This window comes from Armigeres subalbatus, chromosome 2 (genome assembly GCF_024139115.2).
Source record: "Armigeres subalbatus isolate Guangzhou_Male chromosome 2, GZ_Asu_2, whole genome shotgun sequence".
In the NCBI taxonomy this organism is placed as follows: domain Eukaryota; kingdom Metazoa; phylum Arthropoda; class Insecta; order Diptera; family Culicidae; genus Armigeres; species Armigeres subalbatus.
In genome coordinates, this window is record NC_085140.1 from 118,909,648 (window position 1) to 118,924,003 (window position 14,356).

General features: G+C 37.8%; 1 protein-coding gene across 1 annotated transcript in view; it reads right to left on the reverse strand.

The window, feature by feature from the left end:
* Nucleotides 1–14,356, reverse strand: part of LOC134215016 (4-aminobutyrate aminotransferase, mitochondrial-like) — a 94,579-nt gene that overhangs the window by 16,707 nt on the left and 63,516 nt on the right. The gene's annotated exons all lie outside the window — the stretch shown is intronic.

A 14,356-nucleotide genomic window follows, 5' to 3' on the forward strand; every position in this document is an offset into this window, starting at 1 on the left:
AAGTTTCCAACACGAAAACATCCTAGACCGGACTGAGAATCGAACTCGCCATCTCCGGATTGGCAATCATACGCCTCCGATTGGCAATCCTTTGCTTGCTCGCTGTGAAACTGGAAGAAGTCGCCGTGTTTACATGAAACGATTTGGTTTTGTTTACGTTGATGACCTCCCGAAGAGGAGCACTCGACAAGGGCGTTGAATTTACTCTGCATATCAAAGCGCTGTTGAGTGAGGAGTGCAACGCCATCAGCCAATTCAAAGTCGTATAGGTGCTCCATGGTTATAGGCTGCCATAGCAGTCCGTGGCTTAGTTCACGGTCAATCGCACCTACCAGAATCTCTACGATAACGATGAGGAACAGTAGTGGTGATAGAATACATCCTTGCCTCTCACCAGGTACGACCCGGATAGCCACCATTGTGCAGCACTCTGCACGAGAAGGCTTCGTACTGTGCCTAGATGAGACCGATCATTTTCTCAGGGACCCCTTGCGTCTCAGGGCGCCCCACATGTTCTCGTGATTGAGACGGTCGAAAGCATTTTCGTGGTCAATGATTCCAAGTGAAGGGATTGAAATTCGTTGACCTGCTCCAGAATGATAAGGAGCGTGATAATATGGTCCACACATGAGGAAGTACGGCGTACATTGTACGCATTAACTGCTATGTCTGAAACTTGATTATGCATATGTACAACATGTGATAGATTTAGTTCGGAAAAGGTATTGGAGGGTAACCGCCCCTTCGGTGGGCTATATGTTCCTTCAAAATCAAATTTTAATGAAGTCCCGGAGATCCATAATGTACTGGGTCGCTTTTTCGCAGATTTTGGAATTTACGCAGAAGAGCGATTCCAAGCAACATCAAAATTTAAGAAAATTTTAATTCATGATTTTCTATTGAGTTGAAACTTTGCACAGTTTTTCAATTTCATCTAAATCGTCATTTTCGATATCAAATCTTCATAGTGAGTCACGATTAACTTTTCAAAAGGGATGTGAAAATGGTTCAAAAATATTTAAAAGCTGCGAAAAACGGAATGTTCGATTGTTATGATTTTTCAGCAAAGTTGAACAACTAAATGGTGATTCTTAAGAAAATGTGCACAGTAAAAACAAATTTTTTTTTTAAAATATCATTTTGTCACAAAACTCAAATATCTCAAAACCCTATCTTTTTTAAACGTAATTTTTAGGAAAACGGTCCATTATATTAGCTATCTACCATAAAAATTTGGTGATGGTAAACTAATAAACAAAAAAGTTATGACATTTCAAACATTTCAATTTTACATATAGTAACAAAAAATTCGTGTATTTTTTTTCAAGAATCCGTTTGATGCTGATTTTATTGTTAAGGGCCTTGCGTGAGTTAAACAAGTTGTTTGATGATATTCCATTTATGTATTCATCGATATTATGTATATTATATGTATAAATATTATATGTATAAATAAATAAAAATGAATTAATATTATCCTAAGTATTAAATTGTGGCAGTTACAAATGTTGTATAGAAACTCTAAAGGTTTTGGTTTGAATTTTGTATGGTTTGATATCATGAAAACAGTTTATATACTTATTTTTATTTATTTTATTCAAATTTTTAAAATATCGAACACTTTTGAATTATTATCAGCACAGTTTGAGTTAGTTTGCTTTAATTTTATTTTCCGACAATGGAATGAAACAGTGAAATTTTGGGTTCCTTGGATCTTTCGCGTTATTAAAGCTCGCTGAGCTCTGAAGCCTTTATTTGTACTCTTCAGTAGTGGTAAAACAAAATGAATTTGTAAATCTTTTTTTCTACGTTGCCCAATCAAAAGTTCTTTCGCAGTTTTAATTGATGCTCACGTTCTTTGGCTAAACTTGCTCTTGTGTCCATGCGCTTTATTGTTCCTCCAATAGCATCAGACCTTGCCATGTATAAAAAATGCCATTCTGCATCAATTCCGTACATTGATTTAAATTGACATAGGCTCAAAAATTCTTACGATTTTTGTACTGCGACGCTGCTCCATCAGACATGAAATATATCTTTTGACTTCTTTATGCTTATCAACGCGAAAGTTAATCATTTTTCAATGAACAAGTTTACGGATACTGAATCGTGTCTTAAATCTTCGGAAATAAAACTTAAGTGTTCAATTGCGTCCATTAAAATAAATAACGAATGGATGAATTGTAGCTTGTTGTACGTTCCAGTGATGGGACTCACTTCATCTTGCAATACAAAGCTGTTACAGAAAAATCACAAATGACTAAAATTCACCATTTTGTAATGTATTTTTCGTATTTTAAAAAGCTGGATTTTCTGTTTTAATGAAATCGTGATTAAACTAATTTCACAAAAATATGACACTTATCTACAGGTTTTACAATAGTTTCTATGTCACACCTATCCTGGTCACCCATTACTCATATGATAACTGATCAATATATTTTTCTTAAACTCAGCGAATAAAGTTCCAATGATGAAGAATCTGGACAATCCGAACAAGATCGTAGATAGCAATTTGATGTTATTTTCAGACAAAAGACTACCAGTTAACATTTTAATATCCTTTGTTAAATTGATTCTTTTCAAACTATGTAAAATAAGATTAATATTCTCATGGTTGTACAACATTATGTGTTCCTGAATTGGAAAGAAGCTTCATTGCCTTGGCGAAGGCTTGCAAATGAGGAAAACCTATTTTAATATTATCGAATTTCCTTGAAGCGTGTGTACGCTTCTTTCAAAGTCGTCATCATTAATCGTTTTTGGATTGTGACGCTTTCCATCTTTTTACTGATACATAATCTTTTTGACCAGGCATGCTCGACTTCTTCATCATCTCAAAATATTGAACTACTATTTCTTTTGTCTCATCTGTTAATGCGTACTAGACCTAATGTTTTTGGTTGAAAGACAGTTATTCTTCAATTGTTTTGCCTCTTTTACTGTATTTCTATTGGTTTTGAACTCATCAATGGCATCCTGAATAGACCACGACTGCAGCATCGACAAAATCAATAATTTTTCTTTCCTTGTCGTGGCTGCATTCGAGAACTTCCTTCATATTTATTTACCTCATCAGTCAGTCCTTGAAGAGTTTCTTGTTTGGCTTCGTTTATTTCCGGTATTTTTCTCCGGTAATAAACGTAGACCATCTTACTCCATTTAATCAGTCACTTTTATCCCAGCTACTATGCGTTCGATGTTGACCTTCGGATACACTCATCTTCCGATTGATTTGTTGAAACAGATTTCGCTGATGGTACGGTGCAAGTCTCAGCACTTCTGGTAATTCCTCAGTTGTTGTCGATACATCTGCAATTCCTCAGTTGCTGTCGTTTTCGAACTTCCTGCGCTCTAACTCAGATGATATACAGATTGCTCTTTGTCAACGTTTAGACGGCAGGCGTAAATGCGTAAATTTGTATTCAATGTGGACATTGGAGCATAACCAGTCGCTTTCAGTTTATCTATGGTGCTTTGGTGAGATTTCGTAACTCTTTTGAACACTTTTTCCATCAAAAGGCCTACAACAGTTGAGAAAGCTACTCATGTTGTTCGTAATATTTCAATAAACAAAATCACTTTTAAGTTTTTACTGACTAGTTTGGTGTCATTTGTGCTTGATGAAGAAAAATTACTATAAGATCTTTAACAACCTTAGTAGTAGTAATTTTTTTTTTCGTGAGCATTGTCATGGTATGTACCTATCATGCATTTGTTGTTGAAGATACCCGTTTCCTCCGATCATAAAGTCTATTCTCAGAGGTATATTTTTTGCAGGTAAACTATAGACGTACACGTGTATATAAATCTTTGATTTTAGCTTTTGTAAAAAATAACATTTCTGATATGTTTCTATCACGTTATTATCAACAGGTTTCAACACGATTAAAAGATTGTTTCGCCAGTCACGTGCAATGAAAATGCACTATCAATACTTTTAGTCACACACTGGATCGTGTCTAGTTTCATAGCTATGAAAATTAAATATCATGAAAACAACTTGTTTAAATCACGTCCCTTAACAATAAAATCTGCATCAAACTGCAATTCTCGAAATATTACACAGAAAAAATTTTTTCTAAATGTGAAAATTGTGAAATGTTTGAAATGTCATAACTTTTTGTTTATTAGTTTACCATCACCAAATTTTATGGTAGATATGCTAATATAATGGACCGTTTTCCTAAAAAATTACGTTCGAAAAAGATAGGGTTTTGAGATATTTGAGTTTTGTGACAAAATGATATTTTTAAAGGCAAAAAATTTTTTTTTACTGTGCATTTTCTTAGAATCACCATTTGGTTTCTAACTTTGCTGAAAAATCATAACAATCAACATTCCGTTTTTGCTGTGCAGCTTTTTAAATATTTTTAACCATTTTCACATACACCTTTTGAAAAGTTAGTCGTGACTCAATATGAAGATTTGATATCGAAAATGACGATTTAGATGAAATTGAAAACCTGTCAGAGTTTCAAATATTTTCGAAATGGCTCAGGATCGACTGACATGCCCCGTGGAATGCCTCAGAACGAATTCTCCGCGTAAAACTCGACTACAATATATTTCTTGTTCAGACTTATAAGAGTGGCCTCTGTGTACATAAAACGTTTTATTCAGCTCGGTCTATGGGTGCACGTCGCCAACCACCCAGTCCATCGTTATCCATCTGATCGACCAATCTTCTACGTGCTTCTACCACCTCGATTTCGTCACTGCAAGTTCGCGTGGGTGGCTCTGTTCTTCTCTTGAACCTTTTCCTATCAAGTACTCTCTTCGACGTGTTGATGACTATCCGATCAGCTTTCTCTTCATCTGATGTATGCTTCCTCCATCTTCTCAAAGTTCTCAAAGAAGCCAAATACTGTACGGACTACTAGTTCTGTTTTACACGATTACACTTTCTCAATTTACACTCATCCAAAATGTTGAACGCATATCAATTACCATGCGATTTTTCTTTGAATTACCGTGGTGTGCCCTAATTTCGCGCATTATAAAATAATTTATTTTCTCAATTTTAGGTCCGTCAAAATTGAAAAATCTGGAGATTTCAAAATATCATTGTTGCTGAATGTTTTCCACGAAAGAACTTGAAAAACAAACTTGGTTTAGTACACCAAACAAAATTATTTCAATTCGCTTCTCTCAATGTGCCATATTTGCTTGTGCTTAGCACGAGACATACAAGTAAAACAAATGATTTTTACTTAAAACTGGCTACTTTTGGAAATATTTGGATCCATTATGCTCTGTTGGATATGTTTATTCGTCATTACTATTGAAAATGTGAAACTGTATTTTTTTTATTTAGACTTTCGCTTTGTGCGCGAAATTAGCATATAAGAGTAATTAGATTAATTTCGTTTATTGTTCGTAGCAGTTTCATTTGCAACATTCTAAAAAGCAAATAATGCAGGACAGTTTTACACTGAATAGAACCCGAGGAGTTCACTATCATTTTTTTATCTAATTTTCAGGCGGATAACCACCAACATCGACTTATGTTGACTTGAAAGATCTTATAAATTAGTTCTTGCAAGCTATCAAATCCGATGCTAAACTTAAGTCGAGGATAAAACTACACAGCTTTTTCGATAATGTATATAATATTGAAGATGTCTTATAGAGCATATTTGAAGATTGTCTAAGTAGAGATAGTGGAATTAAAGACTTTCATACATGATGTCTCAATTTTTTTAATGCACATTGCTTAATAAACATTGCTGATACAATGTCTTATTTCCTAAAATACGGTTTATATTTCAGAAGAAAACGATGAATTAGACTTGGATGTCAACTAAAACTCATGAAGTAAAATCTAAGCAGCTCAGAGGTCGAAATATGGGCATACCATTTCGACTAAAGAATGGGTCACGACGGCTGTCTGATACCGTTATCTGTATATTTTGAACAATGGATGCATGCTTCATTGGTCAATTGATTATATTTCATCAAACCAACGATATTCCATTCCAAACATGAGCGAAGTTAGAACTTTTAAGATTAGGAACTATCCTTTTTCATGCGCGAAATAAGGAAGAACAACGGTCTCAAATTCATACCGCATTTTTTTAAATAACAGCAAGTTTGCAGTAACATTTTTTGAGAACCTTCTCTACGTGATAGCGTACAAATGTTCCAAATGGCCACTAAATGTTTTTCAATGAACGTTTTAACTTTGTCAGATCTTAAGTGCGCGAAATTGGGTACTTCACGGTATTAAGGATTTTTAAAACATGTCAAAAGCTTTTGATGGTAAATTGAAGTCACACGATCAAAAATACGAGCGAATAAAAATCGTGTAAAACAGAATCCTATGTAATTGAAAATGCTGTACCACTCATTAATACCTGCTTTTCGTATTAGCCATTTTAAAGACGATGTTGAGTAGACACGAAAGACCATCACCTTGCCGTAAGTCTCGCGCATTTCAAAGGGACTCGAGAATACGCCTGAAACTCGAACTTCGCACATCCCCGATCATCATTAAGTTACAAATACACGGCGTCAGGGTTGGGCTATCTGTTAGAAATCACAGTAATCGAGTCAATTGTTAACAAGCGTAGCGACCAATGAGTTATGACGCTCCTTCTCTATTCGTTAATTTTGTCGCATTTAACTCTCAAACGGAAGTCCAATAAATATTAATTAAGCTGTTTGACCCTGCGTTAGTATCAATCATTAAAAGGTTATGGGCGATGCGCGTAAGGAGCTTCCGTATACGGCATTCCCCAGTTCAAACCGACTACGAAAATGGAAGTTCCGGTTGAAAAATATCTGAAGTCCGTTAGTCTGTTGAATCACGCAAAAGCCCGGCAGCGCCAGAGAGACTACCCAAGCAACCAGAAGTTCGGATAAGAAGGGCTATTTTGGCAATCAGCTCTCATTTTAGTAATTTTGTATGTAACGAACTTTAGTGAACTTTAAGTTCCGTTAAGGATCGGAACTTGATGTCTGTTAACCAATTAGTTCGGTTAAGTAATTTATAAAATCTGAACTTCTGGTTGCTTGGGTAGCGAAGTTCAACGAACAGGACGTAAAGCAGCGAATCTCGCATTTCTCTTCATACGACGACATGCTGGACCTCATCCGAGAAAAAGATACCGCTAAACAAATTTGGATCACAATGGAAAACGTTTATGCCACGAAATCTGTTTCGTTCAAACTCGTTCAGAGCAGCTTGCAAAGTTGACGATGCTAGAAGGTTCATCCGTTAGATATCATTTGAAGACTTTCGATGAACTTATCCGATAACGGTGCTGGAGCTTGTTGGAAGAAAGCGATTTGGTGTCTCAATTGTTCGTGACCCTTCCGGAGACGTGATCCACTAGTACCGTCTAGAGAATTTCGGATAAGGAAAGCTGACACTGGACGTTGTGAGAGAACGACTTTTGCAGAAGAATTAAAGAAGAGCGATCGAATGTCCGATACGTATAAGGAAAAACCGACGGCGTTCTCTAGTAACAAGCAGAAGTTTAGAGTTTGCTGGAAAATGTAACCGTTAATCAAAAGGGCATATGGCCAAGAACTTCGCGTCAAGATTAAAGCAGAAGCGATTTCTAGAACAGCGTTTATTGAACAGTACATGCTGAAAAGAAATCACAAATGTTCGAAAATTTTGAAACTATGAGATCGGCAACTGTTGCCACGGATTTTAATTAAAAAATGACTGTCGATCAAGGCAGTGAGTTTTTCAAAAGCGCAAAAGATTTTCAGGAAAGCATCAAAGGAAAGTAATCAAAAGGCTTCAAAATTCGATGATCAAGTTATACTCCACAGCAAAATGGTGTGGTGGACGTTCATGAAGACGTTATAGAAATTGTATGCTGACAGTCAAGTTTCGAAAGGAACGAAGCAGTATTAGCATCAGTATACTAATTGAACAGGAAGCGCATGTGGAATATCTTTGAAGTAATGCGCATTATTGTGGAAGAAACTGGATTCGAAGATCGAGCAGCTGTAATGGTAGGATATGCACCGAGTGGATATCGCTTGTGGAATACGTGATATGAATTGTTCATCGCAAGAGATGTTAAGTTCAATAGAAACCTGTTTCCTTACGCTGAAAGAGTCGATAATGAGTTCAGAGCCCCATTGGTAGTTGTTCCGTTTGGTGTTGATGATGATGACGATGATGATTTAGAAGCTGCTGAAGTCCCAGCTGTCAAATAATCGAACAAGAGGGGAAGTTCAAGGTGTTCAAGATTATCGCTCTGATGTTAAATCTGTTGCAGAAGTGAGTAATGAAAGTAGATGACAATGAAAATATGGATTCTGATCATAAGTCCATCCCAACCTGAACAAGATAATATTTATTAAGGCGCACTGAAGGAGAAAGGCTCCGGGTAATGGATAGATTATATCGTTGGCAGAATCTTCACTGCCCAAATACTCCTGTCTCAACACTCGAGTATCCATTCCTTGATCCACCTCAAACGTATAGGATGTCTACGGACGTTCAGGAAGACCATTGGCGAAATGCAATTGAAACGAACTGATGTCTCTCAAAACTAAAGGTGTGGCGCTTGTAGAATGTCCAAAGGTGTAACCCGTTGAAGTCAAAATGGATTTTTCGTGTCAGAGGAGAATGAAAATGAACTACCTGTCCGTTACAAAGCTCGATTGGTCGCAAAGGCTTTCTCAGCAGCCTGGACAAGATTATGCAGAAACATATGCTCCTGTTAACAGTTGACATTCGTACAGTGCTTGCTGTTGCTTGTTCTAGGAAGCTCCATTCATCAACTCGATCAAAACAGCATTTCTTCACGGTGAACTAAAGGAGGATGTTGTGGTAATTCAAGATGGCATAACTGCGAAACAAAATCAAGTTTGCAAGCTAGCAAAATCCCTCTTGGCTTGAAGCAAAGTCCGAGATGCTGGAACGAGAAATTGAACGATTTGCTTATCAGGATTGGATTCAAGCGTTCCAGTGACACTACTGTTTGTGATGACGAGACTGGAATTCATAGTGATTATCTGTATTGACGATTCGCTGTTAGTTGGAGATGATATGTTGAAGATAACATTAAGAAAGTTTTATCAAATGAATTTGAAATGTCAGATTGTGGCACTGTCAAACATTTTCTGGGAATCAAGATAACGTCAATCGAGACGATGGCATAATGGAATTATCACAAGAAGCGAAATCGATCGAGTTTTAACAAGTTTGGATTAGAAAACTGCAATTCCGTCAAAACATCGATCGAAAAGATTACAAAGCAGCAAGACTCTAAAGAATGTGTTTATCGTCCTATCATGAGCTTCTGGGAAGCTTGATGTATACAATGCTATGTGCAAGGCCTGATATTGGCTACTCCATAGGATATTTGGGAAGATTCAACAAAACCTACAAGTTCATTGGCAGATGCTAAAAAGAATTGTACGCTATTTGAGAGGTACTAAATCAATGAAACTAAAGTATCAATGAGTGAATCGCCTCTTGTCGGATTTGCTTGATTGCTCAACGATTGACAGGAAGTCAGTAAGCGGTTACTTGTAAAGTGTAGGGATCATCCGTATCCGGGCAAGTAAACAGCAAACCGTCAACCTTCATCAAGCGAGGCTGAGTATATTGCTTTGATCGCTGCAACATCTGAAGATTGTTTCTTAAAGGTATACTGGAAGATTTGAAGGAAATAGAAGAAGGACTCTTCATCATTTTTGAAGATAACAGAATATGCATAGTAGGGTGGTTCAAAAATCGATTTTGCTCCCAGTGTTCATCTGATTCTTTACCATTTCTGAGTGTCCTCTGAAAATTTAAGCTCATTTGGATTAAAACTGATTTAGCACAAGCCGTTTCAAGTTTGCATGTAAATTAGTATGGAAATTTTTTTCTTATACTGTTAATGACGTTTCCCATTAAGCGCAGGTTAAAAGAAAACCTACATATAAAGGGATATTCAACAGCTTTCACTCAACGAAAACCGCATGTTGATTAATCGTCCCAATAATTAGTAATCGATTTTAAGACAGGTTGCGAATCTTTAATGGATCTTAAACTTCTTTGAGGCATCACTGAAATGTGCAGTGCAACATAGTAGCCTGAATTTGTGTTGCTATCTTTCGCCGAGCAGCAATGTTCCTGTTGAGAGTGTGCAATTGCTCCAGAAACCACGGTATAGATTAAATTCGATTACTAATTATTGAACGATTGATTGAACGCGTTTCACTGAGTAAAGCTGTTAATAGCTATCATCGATACCGAATGTAAACGCGTGAAACATATCGATATCAAGCACCACTTCATAAGAGACCACATCAATAACGGTACACTTGAAGTCGAGCTGTTAACACCACTGAGCGGTTGGCTGATATATTCACGAAGCTTAGAAGCTGGACGTTTGCAGATACGAGATCTTGCATAAGTTAGCCGATTAAGAGGGATGTTAAATCACAGTAATCAGTTAATTGCTAACAAGCGTAGCAACCATGAGCTATTGTCGGCGAGCACAGTTAGAATTCGAATCGGACTTCCGAACCGAACTTTCTCCGAAGTTTTATTTGTCAAACTAATTGATGCGTTGTTTAGCGCATCTTTAGGCGAATCCAGCGCACTACTTCGAAGTTGGAAAGTTGCCTGTATCTGGAGAAAATCAACTTCGGTATAAAAAGCGGTATAAATTTATTCCGGATAGAACAATATTGACACTCCTTCTCTATTCGTTAATTTTGTCATTCGCCACGGTATACAGAAAACAGGTAGGCTCTTAGAAAATGACACTTCGAATGTGACGCGTTTTATCGCCACATGTTAGAGTACAAATAGCTTGCTCGACCGTAGAGCATCTCTCGGTCCAGCTTGTCGAATAGCAGTGACGTCCATGTTTACTTCAAACTGTTTTACGCGTGATGAGCCTGCCTTGTTTTGTATGCCGTGGTCATTCGCATTTAAACCTCAACAATACGGAAGTCCAATAAATATTAATTACTGTTTCCCAAGTGTTTCACCTGCGTTAGTATCGCGCCTGTTATCCACCATTGCGATAGGGAGGTGTATGCGAGCCACCGGATCCAACAATAGAGATAGTTTTTCACAATGTGTATGCTCTTTGGGTCCTATTTTAGTATTCACATTCACGCGATTTTATTGATTTCCATTAGTGAAGCACGTGATAGTTGTACATCATTCAAAGAAGCTTATACATATGATTAATAAAAAGAACATCGCATAGTCCTGCGAGCTCATCACCATCGTAATCTATCGGAATCATTAGATAACAATGCATAAATCATCTTGATTCTCGAGTCGTCATTCATCATTGATTTTGCCCAACTGCGCCAAACTGTTGTGGGCATCACCGAGACGGTATTGCGTCGGATTGGAAAGCGGATCCAACTCGGCGAACAGCTGGTACCATCCGGAGAGATCCTTACCCGTCTTGCCATCTTTGAGAGATTTCTTCGCATCCGGCGCATGACCAGAGTCTCACTAATTCGCTTGGAACTCCTGGAAATGCTGGACAGTTTACCACTTGATGTCTTCTCGACTTCGATTCATCGTGCAGGGAACTGCTCGAGATCGGAAATGTGATCCAAGGTGGGGTATGATGGTTTCGGTTGTGAGCAAAGTCGATGGCATGCGGAGCCGCGAGGAAAGGAAGTCAAATTCATCGTCCATGGTTAGACGAGTAGGTCTGCAGAAGCCGAAGTTGGTCAGTTCGGGATTTCAGTTCGTTGTTAAGGTCAATGAGGGATGTCCGACAGAAGGTTTGTTCCGCAGGATTTTCCGAGAGAAGTTGATCATTCTTCCGATTGAAACTCGGTTAGTTTCATTTGGTTTCTTTCGACATCTTCGTCTTTGAATTCGTCCTGCGAAACAATTGATGGATTAGATTACATTTTTGGATTTTGAAAATATAATTTCACCTGAAAGAACAGCATTTGATCATCGTCTGCCGGTTTGTCCACTGGTCCTGACCTTCTGTTTCCTCCTCCTTGGTATTGGGGTTCGCTTGAGTGAGTTCCTTTGAATGGAAAAGTTGTAGTGGGTCCTTTGGGGGGCTCTTTAGCGCTGTTTTGTATGTTCGTTGCTCTTCTTCGCAAACTGAAGCATCAGTTCTGATAGCCACAACGCGTAGAACATATTGCATCTAAGCGCTGCAGATCAATCTGTAACCAGTCGCTCATTAAAACATTTTTCGTAGAGGAAGTCAATTGATATTGATTATTTTAAATATTGTTGAAGTTTTCACCTCCTCTCCAAACAATCAACGAGTACTTGCGAACTTCGTCTTGGCCTAATCGCTGCGCCTTGCGACCCCCTGCCAGTGTCCGGATCAGCTGTATGCTGACCGATTTCTATCAGCTCAGCGCCGCCGGTACTCGGTGCGTTCCGTTCCATCTGTTGGAGTGTCTTCTGGTATCCACCACGGCACGCCCTTGAAGGTGCACGTCATGATGCAGTCGCAGTAAGGCACGAATCGGCATACGCTGCTGACCTGGGGAGTTCCTTGCCGTGTTGGAACAGTTTACCGTGGGGGACATTCTTGCTGACCTCGCGCGGAATTTTCCCAACGAGTTTCCTCCTGTGCTGTAGCAACTTTCCTGATATTGGTCGATGATGCGATACAGTTGCGAGAACTGTCCGCCACCGATTGAATACTCCAATTTTCGCTCGAGCTCTCCATCAGAAGCGACTATTTTCATCCTCTTTGACTACCGAATACAGAGAATTCGTCATTGACAGTGCGGTACATATTGCAAGTTACACCACGCCTACTGACCCTGTTGGACGCCTTTTGGTGACCCAAAATTGATGCTGGAATTCGGACTTCAACATTTTAAATCGAGGCAACGACAAAATTGAAAAATAAACGGAAAAGCAGGAAAACTTCTCACAGGTGAACTTCTGTGCCTTCGCTGTGTTGTTTTGACAACTCAAGAAAGGAGTCATTTATCGATTTTCCAGCCTTCGACAACTGAACGGTGGATGACATGGGTGAGAAAAACTTCCCTTTTATCACATTTTGGGATGGACTGCGTGAAAAGCACCGCTTTGCGATAAAAATTTGAACATTTGTATCCACTGTTGGGATTGATTGACCGTTATTTGAACATTTCTATTCTCATGCTTTATGATGCTCAATAACCTAATTTAGAATAGAATAGACACATCAGAAGATTGCAAGGAATAATATATAATAGAATTGAGAATAATGTTTGTAAATAATACAGAAATAATATCTATATAATAAAATGAAATGTGTGTTCGTATTCGCATAACTCAAAAACGGCTGGATGGATTCTCTTCATTCTTTCAGCAAACATGTTAGTTATCGTTTCCGACGGGTTTATTTGATATTTCCCATGCGAAAATTATGAAATATTGAGTACCCGTAAAACTTAAAGAATCGTAGTAAATTTCATGACAGTTCATGCGCATTTTCGCCTACTATGCAGGGACAACGTCTGCGGGTCAACTAGTTACGAATAAAATTAAGTGAAAAGGTATGTGGTGGGTATACCAAATAAGTTCAGAATAAATAATAAAATAAGTTCGATTTAAAACAATTTGTTTTGTACGCAGAATTCGTATATTCCCAAGATCACGAAGAAATATTCAGCATAAAAATAAAGCAAGCTTATTTGTATTTTCTTTCCTATTTATTCTGTGTTATTATTTCTTCCTAGGCCCTCCTTGCCTCTGGTAAGATGCGCGCTACAAAGCAGACCATGTACTAAGGGTGGCTGGGTTCATTCTCTGTCCGAGGGCAATTTGGATTGGAAATTGTCTCGACTTCCCTGCATAAAAGTATCATCGTGCTAGCCTCATGATATACGAATGCAAAATGGTAACTTGGCTTAGAAACTCAGTGAATAAATGTGAAGTGCTTAATGAACACTAGCGAGGCGGTTTTCAGTGTGGGGATGTAATAGAAGAAGAAGATTATTTCTTAATCATTAAATCTAGACCAACATTTGAAAGGGCGTAACACATTTTTCCGTTCTAGTCTGCTTATATACTTATATGTAGACGAAGAATCAGAAGAAGATAAATTACAACTGTTCCTATCGACAGTCTAAAATTGTTCATGTGTTTGAGTATAGCGCACATTTCGTGATTGCTACTCTGTTACTGAACAGAACAATCGTAATTGTACAAGATACCAATGCGGTTTTGCTTTTTCGTTTAATTTCAATAATTAATTGTTATAAGATTATTCAACAGATTCAACATAGACGGAAACTGTCTTCATTTTGAGGCGTAATTGCCGAAAATTCCTGCGGAATACCAGAATCTCTACAGTTAAAGAATTTAGCGTATTTTAACGATATATAAAGTTTTGAAGTCTTATTACGTAAACGTTAATTATATTGCCGATTTTAACCAAACGATATCTATATTTTG